This window comes from Camarhynchus parvulus, chromosome 14 (assembly GCF_901933205.1).
Source record: "Camarhynchus parvulus chromosome 14, STF_HiC, whole genome shotgun sequence".
Classification (NCBI taxonomy): Eukaryota; Metazoa; Chordata; class Aves; order Passeriformes; family Thraupidae; genus Camarhynchus; species Camarhynchus parvulus.
The window spans coordinates 3157949-3185793 of NC_044584.1; the positions used below are offsets into that span (position 1 = coordinate 3157949).

General features: G+C 50.4%; 1 long non-coding RNA gene across 1 annotated transcript; it reads right to left on the minus strand.

Annotated features, from left to right (window-relative positions):
* Positions 1–229: 229 nt before the first annotated feature.
* LOC115909212 lies at positions 230–27805 on the minus strand. Its single transcript, XR_004061139.1, has 3 exons — positions 27745–27805; positions 26286–26399; positions 230–340 (listed from the first exon to the last, which is right to left on the minus strand). It is a non-coding gene; the product is annotated as an uncharacterized LOC115909212 (long non-coding RNA).
* Positions 27806–27845: the final 40 nt, after the last annotated feature.

Genomic DNA, 27845 nt, shown 5'->3' on the forward strand with positions numbered 1-27845 from the left:
GGTGCCGGCAGTGCAGGCTCGGTGCGGTGCCAGCCGGGCGGGCTCGGTGCGGTGCCGGCAGCGCAGGCTCGGTGCGGTGCCAGCCGGGCGGGCTCGGTGCGGTGCCGGCAGCGCAGGCTCGGTGCGGTGCCAGCCGGGCGGGCTCGGTGCGGTGCCGGCAGTGCAGGCTCTGCAGCGCCTTTCGGGGCCATGCAGTGCCCAGCAGAGCTCTGCTCGCTGGCAGCGCTGTGTGGGAAGCCGGGCTGGGAATCCACCAGAGAGGCTGAAGACCCTCTGCATCCCAGGCACAGACAGGATGGCACCACTGCCTTCCCCTAGGCAGGAGCGCCCCACCACCTCCCTGCAGGAAAATATAATCATAGAATAACAGACTGGTTTGGGTGGAAAGGGACTTTGAAATGTCAACCAGTCCAAAATTCTTCAATTAGCCGGGACGCTTTCCACTATTCCAACTTTAAACCCTGTCCAACGTGGCCTTGGACACTTCCAGGGATCCAGGGGCACCCACAGCTTCTCTGGGAAACCTGTTCAGGGCTTTACCACCATTATTGTACAAATATACTTCCTAACATCTAATCTAAATCTCCTCACTTTTCATTTAAAGCCATCTCACCTTGTCCCATCACTACAAACCCTGCTAAAATGTTTGTCCCACCTTTTTTGCAAGCCACCTTTAGGCACTGGAATGGACCCTAAGGTCTCTCCAGAGCCTTCTGTCCTCTCGGCTGAACAACACCAAACCTCTCAGCTTTTCCCCACAAGAGAAATGCTCCACCCTCTGACCATTCCTGATCCCAAAATCTTCATCCATGCAGAAGCCTGGATGTAAAGGCAGGAGTGTATCCTGGCTTTCTCCTCCAGACAGCCCTACAGGCACATCATCCCATTGGGAACTGCTCCAAGCCAAAAGCACCACATAGGCCAGGGCTGTTTCCTCATGATACTTTGATCACTGGGGGTTTTTAAATTTTTTTTCCTTTTTTTCCCCCTTCTTTTCTTTCCCTCCTGTTTCTTATTTCTATTTTTTCCCTTCTTCTTGTTTTAATTATTATTATGGGTTTTTTTCTTTTATTTTTATTTTCCTTTTTTTCCTTTTCTTTTTCCCTTCTCCTTTTTTTTCCTTTTTTATTTTCTTCTTCATTTTTCTTTCTTTCTTTTCTTTTCTTTTCTTTTCTTTTCTTTTCTTTTCTTTTCTTTTCTTTTCTTTTCTTTTCTTTTCTTTTCTTTTCTTTTCTTTTCTTTTCTTTTCTTTTCTTTTCTTTTCTTTTCTTTTCTTTTCTTTTCTTTTCTTTTCTTTTTTCTTTTCTCTGGTCCAGCTGCATGCAATCCATGCAAAGATCATTTGACCTTCCCATACCCATTAATCATTTGCCATCTTGCTCTTTTGAGGGCGGGCACATGAGCACAGCAGCACCCCACGGCTAGTGGAGGGGTAACATAGGGCTGAGCCCTTGGTGGGGTGGGAGGACCTATGGCTGGTAAATGCCAGCAGATGAATAAAAACCCTCCCAGAAATGCTCCTGCAGATTGTATGACAATGGGCTGAATGGAACTGCCTCCTTCAAATGTTCCTGCTGGGAGCGGGGCCAGCAGCAGCCAATGCCTTAGCAAAGCAGCCAAAACAGCACCCAGTGGGCAGCTCTGCCCACTCTGCCCTGCCTGGGGCCAGGAACCAGCATCCAATGGGCAGCTCTGCCCATCTTGCCCCAGCACGGCCTCAGCTTGCTGCTAAAAACCATCCAACCCCTGGATGGTTGAGAATATCAGAGAAAAAGAGGCACCTGGGCAAGGTGTGGCCTCAGCTCCAGGGAGAGGGAAAAGGGGTGAAAGCAAATTGAGTTCCTGAGTGCCACATGACATGAGGCTGAGGGTTCTCCCTGCCCAGCTTATCCTAGAGCAGGCAGGGGGCTCCAGGGATGGGCAGCCACCAGAGGTATTCTTCTGACAGCAAATGTTGAACAAGAAAGGAGCAATGGCCAACCAGGATTTTCTAGAGTGTTTCTGGATACAGGCTCTGGGGTTCCTGGTGGAGAGGGCAGATGGCACCCAGGTGGCTCCACAGGGTACATCCCAAGCCCCAAAGCAAAGCAGCTCCAGTGGCTGCAGGGTTTACACCCTGCAGGAGCTCAACCAACCATTCAGGTGCCTTTCTCCCCATCTTCATCAAGCCCCTGGTCCTTGCCCAGCACCTACTAGCACACCCCTCCTGGTCAGCGGGCCCTGGGCTGGGATGATGCCACCATTCCAACTGCAAGAAACAAGACCCAGAGAGACAAAATGCCCTGAGTTCCCCAGGCTGCTCACAGCAGGCTGAGGACTGTATCTCCCAGGCACGAGCATGGATTTCTTGGCCATCCCCCGTGTCCCTGGAGGCCTCACATAGCCTGGTGGCATTAAAGAGGCTTCACTCCCCTGGGAAAATCAAGAGTCAGCATGGGACAGGATCTGGGAGCAGGGGGCACAGTCATGGGAGCCAGCTCACACATGAACTCCCCAGACACCTGAGGCACTGTGCCTATGGGAACTGACAGCTCTGCAGCCATGGGCATTGCAACTGATTTCAACCGGGGCGAAGCAACACGTCATGGAGCCATGGGGGCAATGTAACCTCTGGCTGTCCTGAGCATCCTCATAGGGGCACAGCCAAGAGACAACCTCACACCCTGGGAAATGCCTCCCATCCATGGACCATGGCACTCCTGGTGTGACCCCAGGGATGGGCACAACACTGCCCGTTCCCCTGGGCCCCTGACCCTCCCTGACTTCCACAGCTCCCAGTTCTTTCTCTTCTGGCACAAGGAGTCTTCAGAAATGATCCTGGGCATCCAGTCTGGAGGGGAGCTAGAGCCAAGTGCCTGGGGCGGGCCATGAGGATGCTGAAGTATTTCAGAGCATGGGGCCAGGCCAGCAGGATCTGGCAGGCGATGAGACGGGAGGACAATACAACGGCCCATTTGTGCTCCTCGCTCCCGGGCCCCTGCCCTGCCCCATGCCATAGTAAAGCTGGTATTCAGGAATTAATTGATGCAATTAAAGTGTGGCATGACTTTGCCACGGCCTCCGAAGGTGGTGGCAGCAGGCCAGGGTCTGAGGGTGGAGGAGAAGCCCCTCGCGTGCTATTCTCCCCATAGAAAAAGGGCAGATCTGGGGTAGATCTGAGGCATGAAATTGGTATAAAGAGATTGTCAGGGAAGCGTAACCATGCTGGTCTTGTTGTCATCAGCAGCTGCAGGGTGATAATTCATCCTGGGAGGCTGCTGCAGCCCATCCCACCACGGCAGCACCACTGGCAGGAGGTTGCCAGACTCAACACCAAGAGGTGTCCAGGCATGTCCAAACCCAGCTGTGTTTCATGGTTGCTCTTCTCTGGTTCTTCTCTTGAGCATGGACAGAACTTGGTCATGGGGCTGAGGGCTGCACTGGCAGGTTGGGGACACCTTGCCTCACCATAGACCATGCACCAAAGGACAGAGATGTCTCCAGCCTCCCTCTTTCCCTGCCCCTGCTCTCAAAGAAGGCAGAATTCAAGCAGTGACTGTAAAAATATCCCAACACTGGGCAGAGAGGACGAAGGAACAGAGCCTGGCCCTGATTTGTGACTGCTTGTAACTTGCCTGTGACTTGTCTGTGGGGGAATAATTTTCTCACTGGGATTCCTGTGTCAGGGGGCAGCCAAGCCTGGGGCTAGCCATGGCATGCCAGCTGGAGCCCTCCCAGTTCACTGCCAGCCTGGCAAGGCTATAGGCAACCCCCTGTGTGTCCAACAGCCAGAAGAGAATGAAGTAGAGCAGCCCAGAGAGAACGGGATCCCACATGGGTGATGCCTTGTTAAAGAGATGCAAAAGAGGACACAGACATCCAGCCCCTCACATCCCCAAGGGTGCTGGCTCTGCAGCCATCCCAGCAGCTTTCCCTAGGTACAGGAGCAGCAGCAGGCACTACATCTCCCCATCTAAGCGCCAAGCACATCCGTGTCTGCTGGAGGGAACCAGTTGAGGTGCTCCACCAAAGGCAACCAATCAGACCCTGCTAGCACCATGGTCTGGTTACTGCAGGGTGAAGGAGTCCATCCCTGTCCCTGTTGGACAGTGACATCATCAGGACAGAGATCTCTTTCCTTCTAAGAGATCCACAGCTCCTTGCACTGCAGCATCTCCTCCATCCAGCCTCCTCAGCATAGTCCAGGCCAGGAGGTACAGACTGGTCTGCTGGGAGACGAACAGCTTGCTGCCAGCATCTCCCCAGTGTCTCCACCCCAGCACCCCTGCAGTCTCAGGCAATGGGCTGTGCTTTGCTTTTTCTGCAGCCAGCTGCTCCATTCCATGTGGGCTCTGGAATGGTAGAGCAGGCAGGACATCCACACAGCTCCAGCCACTGGGCTTACTGGGCTGGGGACAAGCCAGAAGAGTGGCAGCTGTGGGGAATCAATCTCCTAGCTCCAGAGCAAGAGGAGCTACTGGGTTCCTGCCACTGCTCTACCAGTTTGAAGCAGGACAGGGAGCATACATGAGCTCAACCTCCAGAGCAGCCACTGGAAACCCAAACAAGCTCTCCAGCTGCACCACAGAGAGCTAGGACTCCCCCCCTCCTTCCTTTCCAAACCCAGGGGCTGCTTCTTTGCAAGACACTGCCAAAGCTGTGCACCAGCTCCTCTGCCTGCAGAAACCACAGCTCTGTGCCTCGCACACTCCGTCCTCTCTCAGTTGCTCACCAGACACTGCAGCTGGGCCCATGCCCCACAGACTTGGGCCAGCACACCCACAGCCCCAAGTAAACAAACAGCCCTTCCTCCAGGGCTGATGCCTCCGGCCACCACAGCCACCTTTGGCTGGGCTGGCTGTGCCACCACACATCTCAGAGCTTCAGCAAGGTTCAGCCCTTGTAGTGGCTGTGGGCTCAGCTGCCAGCCACTGCCTCCCACCACAGCTGGCACAGAGCAGGGCTGAAACAACTCACAAACAAGGAACATGCACAGCTTGGCTTGGCCTGCACATTGGAAACAGAGATAAGCTGCTCCAAAAGCTGAATCCCAGGGAGGCAGTGGAGCAGGAAGAAGAGGACGGTGGAGCTGCCATGTGCTTCTGGGGAGGAGACAGCCCTGGCAGATGCCTGATCCCACCTCTGGGTGCTAGGGAGGGGAAGCACCCCGAGGTGTGAACAGAAGTGCCCAACTCCAGCCACAGGATGCAGGGAGGTCTGCTGGGTTGGAGAGCGCTGTGCCATCCCCTCATGTCACAGCCAGCCCTGCTGGAGGCCACGTGGCCAAGCACATACAGTGATGGTGGCATACAGTGGGCAGACAATCATTAAACTGCTCTGACTGCTCAGTTAGACCCTGCACTGGAACATCTGGGTACCTCACCCTGCCTGTGACTGCATAAGGGCTGGAGTCAGGGTCTGAGTCTCACCACCCTCTCCCCTGCACAGATCCTTGTGCTTTGCCCCAGGGAGCAGCTGTCTCGTCCCTTCAGCCCATTATCATTTTCTACGCAACCAGTCTTGCAAGCGCAGCTTGGAGCAGAGCATCTGCTGTGTTATGTCTAGAGCTCTGGTTCTTTGGAAACTGCTGAAGCAGCAAAGTCCCCCTTGAATGCACTCAACCTCCCCAGAGAAGCTGAGTGAGTGGTTTGAGCAAAAGACTTTTGCCTTATTCCCAGCTAAGCCACTGACTCACTGGGTGGCTTCCAATCACTTCCCTCCTCCTGTGCTTCCATGTGGGAAGTGCCAGCCAGGGCAGCTGCTGCTCCCCAGGTAGCAGGTGGATGTAGCTGGGTGGCTGCAGGACAGGCAGCAAGGGCACATTATGTTGGAAAGGGGCAGCTTTCACCTTCCTCAGGACCCTGAGGACCAGGACATCCCTGCTAAGAGGCCCAAGGTAAAGAAGCCTGACCCCACCAGCAGTACCCAGCCTGCCACTGCAGACACAGAATGAACACCTCATGCCACCAAAGAGGTTTTCTCCCTCTCTCCCTTGTGTCCCGTTCTGCCATCCCTACATCCTTGGAGCCCATCTTTGCCTTGGACAACCTCATGCTCCATCAGGCCAGGTCAGATGGGGCTCCTTCACCCTCCTTCCTAGTGCCAATTGAAAAGACCCAGATCAGACACAGCAGCAGTATCCCAAAGATATCAGATCATTTGGGAAAAAAGAGTCTTGATGATCGAAACAAAACTATAAATGTTCTGGACTATCAATGATGACTCAATGCTGCTAATGCTGCACAAGCTCTGCATGTGGGCTTGCACTAGCACAGATGCCCAGCACCTGAGGAGCTGCACCTGCAGGGTATTGTTCCCATTGCATTGGCTGGGAAATTGCATTCATCAGGGGTTTGTGGTAGGGATCACCAAGTTTCTGGAAGAACTTCCAGAAGAGTGGCCTCTGGGATGTTATGAGGGGGTGAAGGTAAGAAATGCAGGAACTGGTCGGGAACGTGTACAGGTGTCCCAGGCCAGGGCAGACTGGGAGGTGCAGTGGGCACCATTGCAGTTGTTTGGAGAACAAGAGTCAGTCCATGAACACAAATTCTGCATTTTCCTGAAGAGAAAATTGTGACAGGAAGAGGCAAGTCAGGTGTGGAGATCAGCAGGAGTGTGAACATGGAGAGCAAGCTTGGAGCACCCTGGCCAGCACCTCCACCCTGGCCAGCCTTCCCATGAGGGCACTGTTCCCCTCTGCAGGGCACAGAGGTGCCTCAGGTGTGCAGCCAGGTGCCAGACCCCTCACAGTGCACAATGAACAGCTACAGAGACAGAGAGAGGAAAAATTCATGCACCAGAACACAGGTATCTTCCACAGATAATGCAGCTACTGGGGTGTCAGGGGGGAAACAGGATGGGAGGAACCCATCAAAGGTAACATTCAGTGGTCTCAGCTCTGTCCAGCTCTGTAGAGGTTTGGGATCACCTCTCCTCTGCCCCAGACTCTGCTGTGGCCCTAGGCATACCAGCCCCAGTGGCAGTGAGGGCATTCTGCAGGCCGTGGCAGCCAAGCTCTCTGCCAGCAAGTCTGCAGGCAGCTCCTGGTGCAGCTGTGTCACAGCACAGCCCAGTGAGGGCACAGGGGCACCTCCTGGGGCTCCAGAGGAGCCACCTCCAGCCGAACCACTCACAAACTGAACAGTCTGTTCCCTTCCATTCCCAGCTGGCTCCAGGCAAGGTGGGACTGAGCATGCACTGGGCAGGCAGCTCTGCCCACCTGCTTGAGTGGGCAGTGGGCAGGGTCAGAACACTTGCCGTTGCTGCCCCTGATCCAGCACCCAGCTCCCACTGGGAGAAAAAGAAGAGAAACTCCAAGGCCCTGGCCTGTCACCTGTTTAATAGGCTCAGCAAAAGGAAGTCTATAAACCCAGTTCACTTATCTAAATGGATTTGCATTTGGCATCCCTTCCAACAAGGGCAATGAAAACAGATTTTTAATGTCATATGCTAGAATTTTACTAATAAAAAAACCCACAGCTGCCAAATACATCTGAGCATCTTAAAAGTGCTCTGTGAATTAAAGAGACATAACCAAATTTGAAGGGCAAATTCTTAGTTTAGAAGCTAGCCTGCATCAGTTAGACACAGGACAGCAGCAGAGATGAGGAACACAGGCCAAGTACCCCAGTGTGCTCCTGTATACAGCGCTGTGCGCACACAGCTGCTTGCACACGTCTGGCCTCTGCGTTGCTTCTCCAGCAGCAGCATCATCCCTAAATGCCAAGGGGATGTGCGGGGCCCGCCCCCTCAGCACACCTGCCCGGGAGAGCCGGGCTCCCAGCGCACCGGGCGGAGCTGCAGGAAGCCGGAGCTGCACGGTGCAGCACACGGCCGGCTGCCGCCATGCGGGAGCAGGCAGCACGAAAGCTGCGCTCTCCCAAAGCTGTGCGGCCTCCGGAGGCAATCCCACCTGCGGAAAAACCTGGTGGGTGAGGTCACCTCGGGGATCAGCCGGATGCTGAGGTGAGTTCACAGCACAGAGCTGGGAGCCCTCGGGCTGAATCAGTGACCTGCACTCAGGTGGGAGCCAGCAGCTCTCAGCTCCGAACATCTCCTCCAACGTGAGTGCCCGCAGTGAGGCACCCACAAAGGAAAGCAGCCCTCAGACTGCTCCTGTCACCACCAGCTGCTCCAGAGCTGGACCCGCAGGGGTGTGGATCAGGGTATCAGGGCCCTGCTTTTGGGAAAGAATGAGGACCCAGCAACTGGGACAGTTACAAAGCCTGTCCCTGCACATTTCCATCTCTGAGTCACTGGCTGATGCTGGCTAACAATACAGGCAGTTATCAAAAAAGCAGTTGTCGAAAGGGATAAGTCTGATTGTTCATGTCACTGTCTGCCTCAACCTGTCTGCATACCTTCACGCCATGTCAACAACAGTCCCCAAGGCTTGGAAAGGCTCCCACTTCCCAGAAGTCAGCAGTTTGGAGGGCTGCTTTGAGGAGTCCCAGTCTCCACTCAGCATGCAGGAATATGCAGGAGACCAGCCATCACTTCTGCTGGCCTTAGTCCCCTGGGGGGTGGGGACCTCTGTGCTGGCTAGAGATGCAAAACTCTCTGAGTTCCAGGGTTCCATGTCTCAGCTCCTCACAAAGATGTCTAAAATTGGGAGAGGTGAATCACCCCCTTCTTCGCCCTGAGGGCAAAGCTGGTCAGGAATTTTCTGTCATTGTAATTTTCCTAAAGGAAAATCCACTTGTGCCCAGCCACATTTCTCAGCTCTGTGACCTTTAAGACTGACTGTCTGTTGGGAAAGCAGGAAACAAACAGATTTGTTTGGATCAGTTTGATCCAACCCGAAATATTTTTGGTTGTGGTCTTGATCCAAAGTGTTTCATCTCAGATCAGTTCTACAATCATTAGTAATTCCCTGGCAGGCTCCACTGCCAGCACTGTGGCTGAGATGCTGCTCCCTCCTGAGGCCCTGCTCCTATGCCAGGGTGGATCTCTGTGGCTGTCCTGACCAGCTCTGGCCAGGTGTGCTGTGAGGGTCTCAGAGAGCTCAGGCAGGAACATTTTTCAGGAGGTGCAGGTCCCCAGCTGTGGGTGCAGGTCTGTGATAGCCACCTCACAATGTCCCTGTGCAGTTCAGTGCCTGCATCTGTGCACTGGCTGAGGACTTGGCCCATGGAGCATCAGGCCTCAGAGCTCAGCAGGCGGCTCCTCTGAAGCAGCTCCTCACTGTCTTCTCTGTAACGTTTTTTGCTTCTCTCTGCTCTGGGACAATGCCATTTCTTCCTAGTATTTCTCCTATCCCTACATCTTTATCTTTTGACACTGTACCCATGCCCTGCTCACAATGCTGTGTGTAAGCACAGGGGAACCTGAGCCCCGTGTGACCAGACAAAAAACCTTTGCCATCTCTTGCTGCCTGGCTGTCTCACTGGTGTAAGGTAGTCAATGTTTCACAACACAGTGCCATAGTGGGGGAAGAAAAGTGAGGGCACCGTGTCAGGATGGACAGCGAGCAGGGGCTGCAGACACCCCCTGGCTGTGTGTGCTTGCCCCACGCCAACTCCCCTGGGCAGGCCCGGCTCCAGGCAGACACACCCCCAGTGCCAGAGGTGTTGATGGAAGCACGGCCTGGGTGGAGCCTGCTCACAGTCAGCTGCATCTGAGACAGAGCAGAGCTGCTGTGACCAAGGGAAACCTGCCTGCAGGTAGAGACCCCAGGCAGGGTCAGGTCATGATGTAGCGTGAACACCAGGTGCCACATGACATAATTATGCTGTCCTTCTATTTCAATCCTGGGTGTCCTCAGCCACAAGCAGAAAGGGTTTGCAAAGCATAAGGATCCTATCCTTACCCTTCAGGTGCATACTCAGAGACCTAGTCTGTAGCAGGCTCAGCCCCAAGGGTGCCTCTGCTGGAGGGGCACACACTGCTCTGCCCTGAAATCACAATGGAGGCCTCCAGCATCACTCACCTCACTGCCATTTGCTGCAGAAGTTGGTTCACGCACCAAAACATTCTAGGCAGTCTCAGTGGCATTATCTGGAGGGTGAGAAGGAGCAGTTCAGTGAACCTCTATGCCACTATTACAGTCTTTCCCTACCTATTTCAGAGCAACTGCAGGGGATGTAAGAGCCAGCTCATGCACATCCTCAGGGAAGGGAAGCAGAAGGCATGCTGAAGCTAAGGTCAGATTACAACAGTGGCCTTGGGTGGAGACAAGGTGTGCAAGGATCCTGATAAATACCATGAAACTCTGTCATCCAGCACAGCATAGAATCCACAGCAAGGACAGTGCTTTCAGAGGGGGAACCTGCAACTTACCTCAGCACCTCTGTTTCCCACTGTCCTGGAAAATGGTTTCATACATAGATAGTTTTTGCCATAGCAGACTGGTGTACATGCAGCCTCCAAGAAAGATTTTCAGGTCAGTTCTGCAGAAAAACCTTATAATTTCTGGGTGTTTCAGCCTGCCCGACTGAAATAACAGACACACACTATCATCTCAGGTAGCCAAGGCTCCGAGGAGCAGGATGAGGAAAGCAAACATTTGGTTGCTTGAGATTGTGCTCCACGGACCCTTGGCAAATCTTTGCTGTCTTGTTTCTAAAGTGGTCCTGGTCTCCAGGCCAGGTCCCACATAGGGCTACAGGACACACATCTACACACTCCAGCAATTTATCACTTGAGTACCCCGCTCCCTGAGCTCATTTCCTGGTACAAGACTCACTGCACTTCTCCTCTTTGAGTCTGAATACAAGACTACCTGCCCCAGCAGAGGAGCATCACCCCACACCTACAGACCCCAGGCACCATGCCACCCCCATACTGGAACATCCTCCCCTGCAGGGGGGAATTCTTACTGCACAGGATGTTTGAGGGTGGAAGGGACATCCACCTTGTACAACCCACTTGTACAACCTTGTACAATCCACTCCCACTCAGGGAGGAGAGGGAACCACATGGAAAACACATGGTTCCAGGGGCCAGGCTATTCTGAAGCATCCAGGGGCAACCACCACAAGACAGAGCTGACACGTTCATGTGTCGTTTCTGCTTGGCACATTGCTGCCAGCTGCCATCCATGACTGCATGGGTGCTGCACTCAGTGGGAAATGCATGGAATACTGCAGCCACGAGCTTCACAAAGAGCTGCATGACCGCAATGCACAGAGCTAAGCCGCAGAGACTCAGCCAGGAACTGCACAAGGAGCCTACAGACAGTGCTGGCATGGCACAAACTATCTCCATCCACCACTGGCAGCAGATCTGCTCTCATGGCATCACAGCACCAGGGAGGCTGCAGGGGGGAGATGAAGGATGGGGCAGAAGGGCAATGGATGGTTACAGAGGGGTAGAGAAATCAGAACCATAGAATATCATGAGTTGGAAAGGGAGCCACAAGGGTCATCAAGACCAGCTCTTGGCTCTGCACAGGACAACCTCAAGAATCTCACTAGATGCCATGAGAAGAACTGGGAAAGGGAGACTGGCAGTGTGATTGACCATGATAGAAAACAAGAAGCCAGAAAGAGTATTTTTTGTAATGTAAACATAAGTCTTTCAGCTCTTCATCTTTGCTGCCTCCAAGGGTATTATGTTAGGGAGTCAGCTGCAATGTGACAGGAGGACTTCCGTAATGAAGATTGAGAAGTGAGACAGTCCAAAGAAACAGCAGCTATACTCAAACTGCAGGACCCAGAAACATATTTCAGCACCAGTATTTTGTGGGAATCAAATCACATCACAGCTCCACAGCAGGATAACAGTCATCCATCCCACTCAATGCCAAAGTCAGTCAGCCCAGGCAGCAGGAGCTGAGCTGTCAGGCACTGTCCTAGACTTACAGTGCTACACCACTGCCTTTAGCAAGACCTCAAGGTGCTGGGCAGATGTTTGCAGAGCATCAGACATGTGGAGATGATGTGCCTGGGAGCTCTGCCAGGCTCCTCCTTCAGGTTCAGAGGAGGTCACAGCCTGCCCAGTTGTTCATGGTCTCTCTATTCTGGCTCCCTTTTAAAATGTTTGCAGTTAAACACCTTTGTTGCTCTCAGCAATTGTTCTTCCTAATTCAACAGTAACAGTAACTTTGTATTGTTCTGTTTATCTTTCCAAGGATAGTTTTCCTGGTTCTCCTTATCTCTTCTGTTCTTCTTAAAGAGCCTTGAATCACATCAGAGCAGCAACTCCACTCCCCATTTTTGTGGTTCAGAATATGTTGTCTCTGCTAAACCATCACTCACACCAGCTGCAAACTCTTTGACCTGCCCTCTCCCTTGCTGAGTTTTGTGGGAAGGAAAGCTGGACATAAAGCCTGGAAAGAAACTGTGACATGCACTAATCCTGCTGATCAGGCATAATTTGTTGACACATGGTGTAGAACCAAAGCATGAAGCTTTGTCAGAGGAGGTTCAGATCAAATACTAAGAAAAGGTTCTTCACCCCCTGGATGACCAGGCACTGGAACAGATTCCCCAGGCAGTGGTCACATTCCCAGGCTTCTCAAAGTTCAAGAAATATTTGGACAAGGCTCTCAGGCACATGGTGAAATTGTTGAGGTTGTCCTGTGCAGGGCCAGGAGTTGGACTTGATGATCCTTGTAAGGCCCTTCCAACTCAGGGGTTTCTAAGATTCTCTGATTCTGCTGCACTGAAGAGGGAGACTGGGCCCCAACTTTTACATTTGTACCACAAACAAAAGTGCCAAGTTGTGAGTAAAATCAGACTAAAAGCTACCCAAGTCACCTCTCCCAGCATCTTCATCCTCCTGCTTAATGAAGTCCAGTGGGAAGGATCTTTCTGTAGAAGCCCACTCTACCAGGGCCAGCATACTCACTTTAAAAGGCCCCAGCACCTGAGAACATGACTGGTCTTACTTCTGTGTCCCCACTGTGTCAGTGGGTCTTGCTCTCTGTTGGCAGAAGCCCAAGACCAGGCACTTCTTCACCCAGTTTTCTCCTCTGGTTGCCTGTTCCTTGAAATCCCGGTGCAGCAGGATCTGCCATTTCAGGCCACCTACTGCATATCAGGATCTGTCAGCTGGTTCCAAAGGCACAGAATGAGTTTACCCCAACAAAAGATCCCATGCAGGTACCAGGAAGTATGACCTCTGCAATGTTTTTGGTCACAAGCAACTCCATAGGGAATAGTGGAGCTGGCTCCTTCAGCCTGGTTTCCAATGGAAATAAAAGTTAAGCAATCATGCTGTTTGTGTTTGTTCATCCATCCCCAACAGCTCGGAATCCATCAGCAAATTTCACTCAATCAGACTGAGCCATCAAGAAGCCAATGGTCTGACTCGACCTGTGACATGGAATTCCTCTCTTTACCAGTTGCATAGGAGGAGCCCATACAGAAAGCTGCTGTGAGAGCTCAGCTTCTATAAGACACCAGAAAAGAGTACACAGAGTTTCCCCAAACACCTACTCATGCAGAATCTTTAGGCAGGACTCACACTTTCCAGAACACTAGAGGATCCACCAGAGAAAAGAAAGTCCTGGGAGGTAAGGTTTTCTTGAATAGGCTGCCCAGGCTTTCTGCCTCTGGTTTTGCACAGAGGATGTCACCACCATAAAACAGGAATTTTAACACTGATAAACAGAATGACCGAGAACACCTGTATCTGATGGGCAGAAGCAGCCCCCCACCTTGTGAGACCAGCACCCCAAAACGTCAGGCAGCATCAACCATGGCTAGGCCCCAGAACAGCATAAGGGTCACGATTTTCCCACCCTTCCAGATGAGTTTCAAAGATAATGGTGTTTTTTCTCCAAGCGTCACCAAACACTCAGAACAAAATCCAGGGGAAACAATTGATGTCGGTGACTGATGTGCCGACACTACAGTGCTTAAGCTGGTCATAGGAAGAAGTACAAAAATAATACAATTTCACTGTTTATCTAACACCAGGCTAAAAGCAAAATCAACAAACAGTCTTGCTTTCTCTCTGGAGACACAAAGCTGACAGCCCCAGCCTATCCTCCACAGACACAAGACACATTGACTTTGGCAGCGCTGACTGCTGCATGCTGTCATATCAATAAACATACCCATACAAATATCCAGGGGAGGTAAAGAGTTGTGGAACATGGAGAGGAGCAGTGTTTGCTAAAAAAAGATGAGGGAGAGAGAAAAATCAGTCTTATTAATAATAACACCTCACTTTATGATATGCCCATAAATAAGGAAAAGTAGGAACATTGATGGAGGAGGCTGTCCCAGATACACTCCAGAAGACACAGTATTGCCTATACTGGTGTACAGCTGGGACCAGCTAAGGAGATAGTGATGCTGCTGCTTTCCTGTGTGCTTCCAGAAACACCTTCACCTCACCACACAGGGTGAACCACTCAGGTTGCTCCTCTCTGAGGACACAGTCCCCATGTGCCAGTTTGCATGGAGAGGGAAGAAGCTCTGTGCCAGGCTGTAGCTGCAGAACTAACGTTGAGCAGGGCTCCTTCAAGCCCACACCTCCTCTCATATCCAGGTCCTTTCCCACCTCACTGCATAGAGGCAAGCCCTTGGCAGAAGTGCAGTAGGCTGATACAGTAGCTTACATGTAACAATGCTGTGAATACATCCTAGTCCTACTGTAACTGTGGGAAATCCACAACATAAAACTATGGCTCACAGTGCAAATTAACTCACTGAGGTGTGACTAGTCTAACACAGTCCCTTCAGCTGCTTACTTAGAGAAGGATTGTTCCTCCACCATCTTCAAAAAAGAGAGCTACCTGAAATGGAAGCAAGAAGCAAACAAGTAGTGCAGGCAGCAGAAAATGCCAGGCCATCAGCGCTGAAATGCCTATCACAGCACAGGATAGAGGACAGTTTGTGAAGTGCCCTTTGACTACCAGCTGTGCCCTCGGGGGTATCAACTGGTTGTTCCTAATCTTGCTGAGAGTGCACTCTAAGCCATTAAAAAGGACATTAAACATTATGGGTACCAGTATCAAAAAGGTGTTGAATATTTGCCTTTTTCATGCCCTTTGTTTCTAGATCCTCTGCCCCAGTACACAGCAAGCCCACACTTTTCCGTGGCCTTTACTTTGCATCTGGCATAGTTGAAAGAGGCCCCTCTTGGTGTCTTTCATGTCTGCTGGCCCCAGCACTTTGACTTTGCTCATTTCATTCCTGAAAGTTCAGGCAATGCTTCAATGCCCACTGCAGGTAACCTGTCCCTGTGTACACTCTCGGATTCCCCACCAAACATTACTTGCACATCAAGGAAGCTGGTCCTTGTACAAGATGCTGCTATTTCAGTGGATCCAGGGTGAAAAGGAAGGTAAAGTTTCAGTCCAGTCTATCCATGCGGAATAAAAAATGAAATTCCACTCTTCCCAAAACATCTAAACTGTGCATACAGTATAGGACTATTTTAAGAGCAACAATGCCCCCTGCCTGTCTGCACTCCTGTGCTCTCCTGTCTCCACTCTTGCTCCCATTCCTTTGAATTTTCTACTTACAAATCAGTTAATTTAGATCTGTCCCTTTTTTCATAACACAGCTACAACTGTGGTACAACTCCAGGTGTAGGGGAAATGGATCTTTATGGACTGAATTCTGTTTCAACATGGTGTAGAGTAAGTGTGGCTTCACTGAAGTCTCTGCTCTTCAGCCTGAACCAGTGCTTGGTAAAGGATGAGACATCCTCAGGAGCAACCAGAAACTCAGCTCCTTCTATTTTCAGCTTTGTATTCTACACTAGTAACTTCATCCTGCCCTCTCCTTTCAACTCCATCAACTTTTCTGAATTCTCACTGTGCCATAGAGAAGATACTGCCAAGATCTCGCCACTGACCTCACTAGAGTGCTCCACATCTTCTTGCTCTCTAAGGGTAGAGCCATGTCTGGACTCTCTGCTTTCTCCAAGTGGGGAACAAAAGTAAAGATGGAGGAGACGCAGGTCCTGGTGCCCTAGGAGGCCTGCTGAGCTGAAAAGGATTTGTGGAGTGAGGGGAGCCATGACCTGGGGTCCCATAGGGAGCTGGCTGACTTTCTACCTTCAGAAGAGGACTAGGAGAGCCTGAATCTGGAGCAGATCATTGAGACTCCATGGAGCAGAGCAGAAAAGTTGCCAAAACTACTCCCTGGACAGACACGGGGCTGCGGTAGGATCACAGACATCCCTGACGCAGAGGAAACCAGGCACTGGGAACCTGGAACAAGGGACTGAGAAGCACAGCAAGGGAAGAGTTTGGGGTGATGAGTCAGAGGCTGAGCGCAAACACAGGAACCGGCTATCACGCGGTAAGCAGTTACTGCGTGTCAGCGTCACAGTCCATGTGCATTTGCTTAGTCCATGCAAATAAGGTCACTTCAGCCAGCTTAGTGCGGTTCTGTCACGTTGGCTAAGTTGAACTGACTTGCATGTGCCATGGATTAGGCGTGTGCACACTCAGCTGCCCCCCACTGCCAGCTGAGGTACAGCAATGTATTCTCTGACAACTTGTCCAGTCTGTCCACACCTCCAGCTTCAGAACAGCTTCACTGGTGGGACAGGGGAAGCTCAGGAAAAAGCACCTGGAATACAGTAAGATAGCTAAGAAGGTCACACAAACAAGGTGGTGAGTGGGGTTATGCTGAAGCACAGTGAGGACACAACCACGCCATTTCAGCTTTCCATCTTAGGTATGCCTTCTCCAGGACCACAGCCTCCCATGTTCCCTCTCCTAGGCCGGAACCTACTGGACTTGGATGGCTGCTTGACAGAACTGCCTTGTTAGGAGATTTCGCAATCAGCTCCCTGTGACTGTATTAAGCAGCCTGCATCATCTGTTTTGACTTTGCTGGATTTGTCTGTGTTCAATATATTTCTCGCAAGGGTCCCAGTTCAGCCCTCATTGACGTCAATGGGAGTCAGTCCATTCCCTTCAGTGAGAGCGAGACCTGTCCCTTGGTGCTTTTATCTCAGCTGCTCCATTTCAGTGCCCAGCTCCACATACCCTCCTACCTTTCCCAACCCTTCCACATGGCTGGCAGCTCTACCCTCTCCCTTCTGGCTGAACAGCAGATCCTGTCCCTAACTCTCTCCTGTTCCCTGAAACGGTTTTCCACCACAAATCTTGATTTTCTGAGCACCTTCAGAATCGTATTTCCTCAGCTGGACCCTCAGCAATGTTTCCATTTCCTAATCCTTGACAAAGCAGGTTTTGTTGGTTGGCCTCTCCACCTGGCAATGTCCTCCTTCTACAGTACAGTCATCCAGCTGGACAGTAAGGAAGGCTTTCCCTTCAGTTAGGTTTATTTCTGCATTAGCTTGAGGGTAAGTTCCAATCCTAACTTAGATCTCTGTGTGGGTGACTATCAAAGAGGAAAGCTGAACAGTCACAGGAGTCTGAGAATCTGGTTTCAACACCACACTCTGTTAAGGATTCCCACTGATATTTTGGATAAGTCATTTAAATTCTTCACTCCCTCCTGTAAAACTGGGAATCATGCTTCCCTCTCTACAGTGCTTTTTGATGCTGAGATGTCCTCACAGCACTTTTGTAGACCACTACTAAAGCTCATGCAGAGAACTTTACATCCCCAAGCCTTTCTGAGTTAGCACCATCTAAGACACTTCAAAAATGGACGAACAAAGATACAAAATATTTGCTGATCACCCACTAGATAAACCTTTCACCACATCCATGGACAATCAGAGAAGAGGCAAGATAGCACATGCCATGCATGCATTGTTTCCAGCCTTTTCCTACAGCACTTACTCCAGTGATGCTGTGGAGAAACGCTGTACTCAACGGCTCCATGGCGTGACCCACTCCAGCCTTGCTTACGTTTGCATGTTCATCCTGGAGCCAAACTGTCTGTGTGATTTATGTTATCCTAAGGAAGATCTTGAGTTAATGGCAATAAATTTCTTCTTTAGAGAAGACCCATCTCATGGCAGAGGGAAAAAGACAAGGAAGAAGGAACCATGGGAATTCTTCTCCTTTCACATCCCAGCTGGGCTTGGCTGGAGCTGGCTCCAATTATGCTGGTGGAGCCCAGCACAGCGTGCACTTCTGAGGCTGCCACAAAGACTCCCAGTGCCAGAGATGTGCTCTCAGGCAAAGTGGGAAGCAGATGGGCCAAACGCAGCACCCCCAGCTTGTGCAGCAGGCACGGTTTGAGAGAAGGGGATTGTTTTTATCAATCAAGACATTCTGCTGGAAGGGGAAGGCTTCCTGTGGGCTTTGGCAGCAAGGAGGGAATGGCAAAGCCCTCAAAGAGCAGTCAGCCACAGTTCCAGGGAAACACTTTCAAGATCTGGTCTGTCACACTGATATGCAATCCCAAAGAATTCAGCCTCAGGAGCAACCCTATATCCCACCAGATATAGAGATGAGAAGGATGAGAGACAACTCTTCAAGGCTGATGGTGTCAGGGTACTCCTGAACATCATCTCCCTGAGGATCAGCTGAGGTCTGTCAACTCTGTTATAGGGAAAGCCACTCAGACTGACATGGTCACTCCCAGCTTCCATCCCACAGGCAAATCCTGGGGAATGAACAAGGCCATCTAGTTCTGCATTCCCTCAGAACTTCACCTACATAGCATCTGTACCAGAAAACAGGCAGGGATGGGGACATCCAGAGACATTGCTGTCAGACTAAGAAGGAACCAAGGATGTGAGAAAGGTAAAGGAGGAGGGATGGAAAAGGTGAACATGAGCTGCCAGAGCCTCACTCAGGTGGGAGCTGGGCAGAAATGGCAGTGAATCCATTATTTATGAGGAGTAAAGTGCTACAGAGCATAGCTAGGCCTGGACTACCTTCACCAACACCACAGCCTGCCAAGCTCCTAATAAAACCCAACACAGGTTGACTTGGGTTCTTATGCTGCTCCAGAGCAGCAGCTTCCCCCTCCCCACCTGGGGCCCACATGCACTGTAAAGCAAGTGCTTCCCAAGCATCTCACCACATCAGGGTCTCCAGGGCTTCCCCACACACCTCTATAGCCAAGCAGAGCAGCCCAGGAGCAGTGGGCTCACTGTTTAACTCGCCCTCTGCAGCCCCACCTTGCCACACAAGCCTCCCCGCTCCAAGCAGGGATGAAGTACGCCCACAGTCTGTTGTTGTTGGTTTTGGCTCAGCAGTAGCAGGCTGCTTCCAGCAAGAATGGTATGAATAATTGCCCAATTAACTGGAGGAACTTCCAGATGTGTGTTTGCTTTCATACCCATCCAGCCCCCCTCAATCCCACGTGCCTAACGCCGTGAAAAGTGGTGGGGGTGGGAGAGCCATGGCTCTGCTAACTCATGCAGCAGTGTGGGCAGGGCTTGCCCACTGCCTGGCTCAGCTCCCCTTTCCATCCTCACCTCCCTCCCACTCTTTAAATGGGGAAATGGTCTTTTTTAATTACCCTAGGGAGAAGGAAATTTGCCCTGCCTGCCAGAGCTTGGCTATGCATGCCAAAAGTCAAGAAAGCACAGAAGAAAGCCGATCCCATGTTATGATTTTATCAGGTGCACATGCAGTGAACTCTCTTAAGACAGGTTGCCATTTTTTGCCATTTCCCCCCACCTTTCCCCATTGAATAATCTTGCACCCAGCAGAGGTTTATTGTCAGCTAAACTGCTTTCACTCTGCAGGACATTGAGAAACCTTTCAAGTGTGGTTCTTCCCTGTTTTCAGCAGGATCCAGCACCATCCATCTGCTTCTCACCATCTGAGAAAGGGGGGCTCTTTCTGGGCTCCAGGTAGAGATTTGACCTGGTTATGGGGTGTCTGGGACTCAGTCAACAGAACAAGGCTTAAAGGTGGCTCAGACCCCATAGACAATGTGAGCTTCTCACCAGCCCTCCCTCACACAAAAAGTGAAAGTGGGCGTTTTCATCTCTGATTTTAGCACCCAGTTTGGCACCTAAATATCTAAGCTCCAGTGAGAAAAAGCAGAATCGGCTCCAGAGCAACCTGCTCCACCCAATAGTGCTTAAGACAAAATGAGCTGATTCACTCACGGGAGGCTTCAGTCTCTCCTCACTGCACAGGACAGATGGAACTCACCAGATGGCAAACTTCTATATAACTGCTGTTTGGGGAAATAAATGCCATCCAAAACACACATTCTGTCCAACCACAGCAGGAATGAAGCAACTCCAGCTCAAGGCATTCTCCCAGACCAAACCTTCAGCCTTGAGACCTTTTGGACAAGACATCCAGAAATAACAGCAGCTAGAGATGACAACTCTGGAAGCAGCATTAGCTTGGCATTGTGGGCTTCACACATCTCCTTATGACACCTAGCTCTCAAGGCTTTATCTTGCAAACCTTCAGACAGCAAGCAGCAGAGAGCATCCAGGACTCTAGCCCAGCCAGAACGTCTCCTTTACATGAATGCACACATTGCACTGTTGAAGCAGAGGGCTGCAGAGACCTACTTCTCACCCAGAAGCTGGCAAAGCCTGAATTAAAGAAAGAGGACAAACTGCCATGTGATCCTTCCCCACAGTGTACAGAGAGCCTGCCTCACTGCAGGCCAAGCAAATGTTCCTTCTAACTGAGCAGCTTCAGGGAAAGTGTGCTCCTGAAACTGGGAAATGTTTTCGATGATCTCTACTCCCATCCTTTGAAACACAACAAGTGGACAGACCAGACAGCCAAGCTCCAGATACCTCTGAAAGATGAACAATGGTGTTTTCCTGAGAGGAGCCCAACAGTCAACATTAACTTTTCAGTTATCAGCAAATAGCCCAGTGTAAAAAACTCCTTCCCATGCCAAACTTCGATACCACTCATCTCAAGACTGGGATATAAAGTCTCATTTCTCATAAGTCTCTCTTCAGTCACTGAAAAAAGTCACTGCTGCCAGGACTTTCCCTTGCCTTTTATACTGCTATTCAAATCTAGCCCACCTACAGCAATGACAATTCATTTGCCCCCTTCTCTCCACACCACACTTTCAGCTCAAATCCAGACATGGAGAACTAAATGATCAGGTTGTTTCCTTCAGACAGAGTGTGAATCTGGTTGCTGGAGGGCAGCTGTCCTGCTGTAATGCCTGCTTTTCACAGCTCCTGCGCTTGACCTGCTGCAGATAGGGCAGCTGCTGCAGACCCTCCCATGAGAGAACAGGGACTTGTAGCCAGGGGAGGAAAGAGGAGGTGACACTTGTATGTGGAACACAAGGAAGGCAGGTTCTGAGATCCTGCCTGAGGGGTAAGATTGTACAGGACTAAAAGCAATAAAGATAGGGAATTCAATAAATTTCCCAAGGGAGAAACTGTGTGTTTCCTAAGGAGAGAAAAATCTTGCATCTGTTCTGGGCACTGGTGTCTCAACCCACTGACATCAGAGCAGGGTGCTGAGCCTACTGCCCACAGTGCCACTGTCAGAAGGCAGAGGAAGCCTTTGGACTGTGCTGTATTTTGCAAGGGTGGAACAACTGGCTTCCCCTCCACAGCCATTGCTCTCCCCACCACTCCGCAGGACTCAAAGAGGGCCATAAATGTTTTCAGCATGGCACTCTACCAAGCATATGTCATAAATTACAGTCCCGTGCTGATAATAAGTCAGGTAATAGCGACACTTTTTTGTCCTGCCAACTGCAGAAAAGGTGGTAAAGGGGAGGGAGGAAGGTGGGGGAGACGCCTATTAGCACCAAGCAGGATTTTACATGCGATGGAAAGTGTTTGTTCAGCTGGAAGTGAGAAGGTCCTTAACCAAAGAGCACACACTAATGAAAACAGAGTTGCAGAGGGGTGAGGGGCACCAGCACAGAGTAGCAATTCATGCTCTGGCACAGGTACGAGGGCTGCAAGGACCAGGCCTGGGCCAGAGCACCACCAAGCCTGCTTTTCCTCCAGCTCTATTTCACACCTTCTGGAAACACTAATTGAAGGTTCTGCTTTGCCTTAGAGGAGAACACAGGCAGGCCTGAGAGCACCCAATGCCACGGATTTTGGTGTAAAGCCCCCTTGAGAGCTAAGCCTGCCCTGGCTGTTTGGCTGGGACAGACAGGATCCCTCTCCAGGTAGAGGCTATCTGGGCACCACACTCTCTTATCCTTCACCCAGGGAGGTTCAGCCTATTCTCAGGTCTCTAAAAAGCAGATCCATGGGATCACAGCCTGGTTTTGAACTTACTTGTCCAGCTACCTTTGCTGTGAACTCTGCAGGTCCCTCACTGCTGCTGCTCAGTCACACTATGAGGTAAATACACCAGAGACCCTGAAGACCCAGAGCCAGCAGCCCAGACAGAAACATAATACCATGAGGGATGCCAGTTCCCAAAAAAAAGTTCCTGCTTTGCCTGATGAAAGCCAATGAGCCTCCTGCGAAAAGGTAGTGCTGTTTGAGCTGGTGCAGCAGAGTGCAGGGGAAAGAAAGGGATCAAGCCAACATCAAAGACAGTGCAGGGCATAGATTAAGCAATGTTTAGTTATCTATCCATGTCTGTAGCATGTGACTGACCAACAATCCGTGGTGCTTGTAAGATACACCTGCACTTGGAATAAACCAAACTCCTTCAGAACCACTTTCCCAGGAAAAGCCCTTGGATTATGAGTCATCCCTAAGATCCCACAGGTCATCAGGCAGGCACCATACAGGGGGAGGAAAACTGTCACGTGCAAGATCCTTCTGCAATGAACTCTCATCCTCCAGAGTCAAGAGTGGGTAAGAGTGCTCCAAAGATGGCCAATAGCCAGAGGAATCTCTGTGGACTGCATCCTACCAGGTGTGGAACACCACAGCAGCACCTGCAGCCAAAGCTGGATTCTAACAAGCAACATCCCATTCTGGAATACCTGGTGCAATATGCTGGGAATGTACTACACATCACTGCAGTCTCCTCATGAAGGAGGGGGGTTAAAATCATCCTAAAGAGAAATTGCTAATTCTTTTCTCACAAATCCCCTCTCCACACCAAAAGGATCACCCAGTACCAGAAGACAACCTTTCACATTCATGGTACAATGTGACTAATGTCACCCCTAAAAGGCAGGAGTTGCCATATGTGGGGAAGAGACAAAGAAACAGGGAAAGCTGACTGCAACCCATCCAACCAAATGGAAAACACAGTGTCCACGGAGTACTTGTTGCAGTGACAGAGAAATGCTTGGCTGCCTTCGTGACCACATTCCTTTTGTGTCATTAAAAAATCCACCAGCACTCTCCCAGTTTTGGGACCATCGGTCTCACCTTCATTGCCAGGAATAACATCAGCAGCTCATCTAGAGGGGAAGAACCACATCTGGCTGCTGGAAGTGGAAGAGAAGTGATCCACACCACTGAGCAAATCTCTCATTAAGATGCTGGCACGTGATAGGAAAAAGATTTGTTTAATTATCCCATAGTAATTCCCAGTTTTACCCACAGGAGGTCAGACTTTGCCGAGGCTTATCAGCTTCCCATGCAAGCAACCCAGGGCAAATCCCATTGCTGCAGCAGGATTTGCCCTGGGACCAGCAAAGCCACTGTTTTACTAGCCCAGCTTAGGTTTTGGCCTAAGACCCTTCTGTGCTTCCTGGCATTCTCTGATGATTCTCCAGCTGCTCCTCTGCCCACCTTACCAGTGCAAATCTCCTCTCCAAGGCTGTTGGACACACATGAAGATAGGTCTCATGTGATGGATAATTTCATTCACTTAGCCATTCCTCACTTGCTTTTCTTTTCTTGCTTTCATGTTTCCCAATCCAGCTTTCCAGTCCCTCCACTGCCTCTGTCAAAAAGCTTCCATTACATCCGGGGCCTAGTCTATAACTTCAGCCTGGTTTAGTAAGAAAATGTGAGATGTACAACTGTACATAGCAGAGAAATTTCTGTTCCTGTAGGTTCTGGAAAATGAATGTTCAGAGGGAATAGCATTCCCACACAAAGGAATGGTTCAATATGAGCTCACTTGTTCTTCAGAGAACAGAGAGAGAAGCCACCATCATGGCACAAGCCCAAAGGTCACAGGCTTCACCCAACACTGCACTTGCGGAACTACTTTATTTCATGCTATGTGAAAGTGTTTCAAAACTCCGGGAACTAGTTGGATATAAACAAAGATCCTTCTTTCATCCCTCAAAAGCCTCCATAGACTCACTGCCCTCCATCCCCAGGGGCTAACCAGGTCTTTCTCTTTATTTGAACCACCACAGGGTTTAGGACTTAGAGAGCCTTGGCATTCCTTGGCTTCTGTAAAGCTGCCAGCAATGAACATCTTCCTCCAGGAAGAGGAGTGGATGCATTCAAACACGTTTTCCACCAGCCATCAGCCAGCTACTCAAGCAAGGCCTTCACCCTCTCTCTCACAGCCACAGACAGTCCAACAGCCTGAACACAGCTTGGTGGAGATTACTCATATAGCCAAGCAGGCTCCAAAGTTTCACATCCATTCTACCTGTATCATCTGCCATTTTCACCATAAATCCACAGACTGCTGTCTCCTTTTATCATGCAGTCACACAGGCCCCTCTCCTGAAAGATTTCCCCACATTGACCTTATCTCTGTGCCCTTTATCTTATCTCTGCCTCCTTGAACTCTATCTCCCTACTGCACCCAGAGTACCAGAATTAGGTAAAAACACCAGGCAATGCAGAGGCTTTAGTCACCATTATACTCCTAAATTATCTCTCAATAAGGCACCACTGAGCATGAGAACAGAAGTTCGGAGAGAGCCTTCCTACTTTCAGAACACTGAGAACAGCTGTCTGGCTAAACAGTATGTTCAGCTCCAATAATGGTTCACATTTCAGGAGAGAAACTCTGTGAGTCTGGTCCCTCTCCCTGTGCCTGCTCCTGCTTTTCCAAAGCCGGTCAATCCCCAGCTTCTTTTTCCCCATGTGAACACATTGTCTCTGCCGCAGTTTCCTGGGAGCGATGTGAGAATACCAGTGCTGCTTTACCTCAGAGGGGCACCATGAGCCCAAGTATGCAAAATACATGTCTCACATATTACAGTGAAAGGATCCATAAATGATGAAGACAGATGAAAGTTTTCCATCCTCCTACAAAATCTTAGCAAATGCTGCCCACACTTATCTCTGTCCTCACACCTCTCCATCTACTTTCATCCTCTTTTAAACCTGCTTTCCTTGCTAGCTCAGCTTCATTTAGCACAAGGAACATAATGCTTTACATGTGTGGAATGTCCTTTAGGGCCCTGCAGAATTAAACACAAGTGAATATAAAATAATGTATTATAGTTCCAATTTATATTTGGATAAACAAATAATTTCTCATCACAGCTTCTGGAAATGGCTCCCATGCTCCATGACATGAGTCCATTGCTGTCCAGAGTCACAAGGAAGCCTTAAAGGAAGCACATTGCAAGGACTGCTTACTGCTTCCCCCAGGTTGGAGCTTAGGCCTGCTTTGGAGCAGTGGGACTGCCCTGCCTGGCCACCAGCAGAGGTAGGGGCACAGCACAGCCCTAGACCCCACTGACCATTTGTCACAGCACAGTGGCCGCTGTGTCTGTCTGCAGGACTTAACAGGGGTCTGCAAGAAAGGTGAGGACAGGCTTTTCAGCAGGGCCTGTAGTGACAGGAAAAGGGGGGATGGTTTTAAACTGAAAGAGGGGAGATTTAGACCAGGTATGAGGAAAAGGTTTATTCCGTGAGGGTGAGGAGGCCCTGCCACAGGTTGCCCAGAGAAGCTGTGGCTGCTTCACCCCTGGGAGTCCTCAAGACCAGGTTGGACAGGGCTTGGAGCAATCTGGTTTAATGGAAGATGTCCCTGCCCACGGCACAGGGTGGGACTGGATGGGCTTTGAGGTCCCTCCCAAGCCAAACCTAGGATTTTATCTTGCCTCTCTGCTCAGGAGCTTTAAGGTAAATATAAAACACCCTCTTAAGACCCTGTTTAAAATGCAGCTGCAAATGGCTCCAAGTCCTCTGTGTATTTTATGTTTCATTATCATGTTTAGTACTTTCCTTGTGGTCCTTTGTGGTTTCCTTTAGATTGTAAAACTTCCAGGTAAGGGATTTGTTATCTCTTTGGCAAGATCCAGCTGTACCAAGCTGTGTACATATACAACACCATATAAAAGATTAGTGCTTTATTGGCCACTGAAGCACAGCTAGTTAATAATCTTTAATGTGGCAGTTATTTATCCAGTCGTAAACAGAGCATTGCTGCCAAGCCAAGTCAAATAAACACTATGGAAATCCTTCATCCTTAAAACGAACCAATTTCTGTCCTGGCCATTGTAGGCTTTGCAAAAAAAAAAAAAAAAAAAACAAAAAAAACCAGACATATTGTTACTGAGCACAAAAGTAGTCAGATTTTAAAGCTTTCCTAAAGCAGCAATTGTTTCTAACATCTGCGCTGAGCTTTTCCCAGGCCCCAGGGCAGAAGCACAGCCCAAGTTCTCCTCACGCAGCATTGCTTTCTGTGGGATGATGACCAAGGAGCCAAGCAAGGGCTGAGGCTTAATACCTACAGTGTATGCTGTGTACCCTCTGTGTTATCTCTGTGGATGGAGAGCCGCATAGCTGACGTCAGGAAAGGCCTGAAGGAGCAGGTCCTGTGGAGATGCAATGATCATGCTCTCGCTCTGAAGAATGAAGCAAATGAGAACAAAGCTGTATGACCAGAAGTTCGAAGGACACCATAACAAAAAAACAAGCAAAACAAAAACCACAAAAAAAAAACCCCAACAAACCCTGCATATGCTAATTGCCTCATTAAGTACCTTAGTCTCACATATATTACAGCATTACATTGCTCTCTGCTTAGATCATGCTATATGTGAAGAAGGAGGAGGCGGATGAGATTGGGGTGTATATAAGGAGGGTAAAAATTTCACCTAGTTAGGAGGAAGACCCAAAAGGAGTTCAGAAACAGATGATGGGCTACTAGTCTCCTCTCCCTCCTCCCAAGCATTCACTGTAAGCTTCTACATAAAATGATTATGATTATTATTACCTGAGCTAACACTATACTACTGCTACTGTTAGAACTCTATCACAGCTAGTGCATCCATCTAGGGCAATTCCAAATCTATCATTTCATTTGCATTGGAAGGGGATTTTAGAGCTCATCCAGTTCCATCCCCTGCCATGGGCAAGGACACCTTCCACTGTCCCAGGTTGCTCCGAGCCCTGTCTAGCCTGGCCTTGGACACTTCCAGGGATCCAGGGGCAGCCACAGCTGCTCTGGGCACCCTGTGCCAGGGCTTCACCATCATCTGAGTAAAGAATTTCTTCTGAAAATCTAATTAAAACATACTACCTTACAGCTATTCTCCCTTTCCATTTCTCCTTGCATTTCTGCCACTTCAATAAACTACATTATTCATGAATCTATGATGGTGAAAGTTCTTATTGAACATTACCAGACTCAGTGTTGAACATGCCCTGTTTGAGAACCTGTGCTCATGAAAGTTCCTATTGAACGCAACCACTTAGAGTACCAAACTAGTTATAATAAGAGATTAAGCCCAGCTACCCTCACCCTCTCTGATCCCTAACGACCAGCTGGCTAACAAGGGGTTTCTTTTCCACCAAATTTCTATACTCTTATCACAACACTGCCACAACCACCCTGTCTGCTCCACACTGCCCCTCACTGACACCCACCACTCCTCACAGTCCCTGCCACCCCTCACACTCCCTAAATTTTGGCCTGCACCCCCCTCACAGTCCTTCACTGTGACCCCTCACAGCTTCCTGTTCCTCCAAAGCTCCCATCAGCCCTCACAGCCACCCTCACCACCCCTCGATCAGCTCTCACAGTCCCTTACAACCCCTCCATCGCTCCTCACAGCCGCCATCGCCCCTCACAGCCCCTCACAGTCCGTCACAGCCCCCACCAACCCTCACCGCCCCCACCACCCCTAACAGCCCGTCACAGTCCGTCACAGCCCCTCATAGCCCCTCACAGTCCCCACCACCCCTCACCACTGCCCCGCTTGGCCCGAGGGCCGCGGTCGCTCCGCGCGCGCCCGCCCGGCCCGGCCCGGCCCGACAGGACCGCGTGCGCGCGCCCGTCCCTCCGCTGC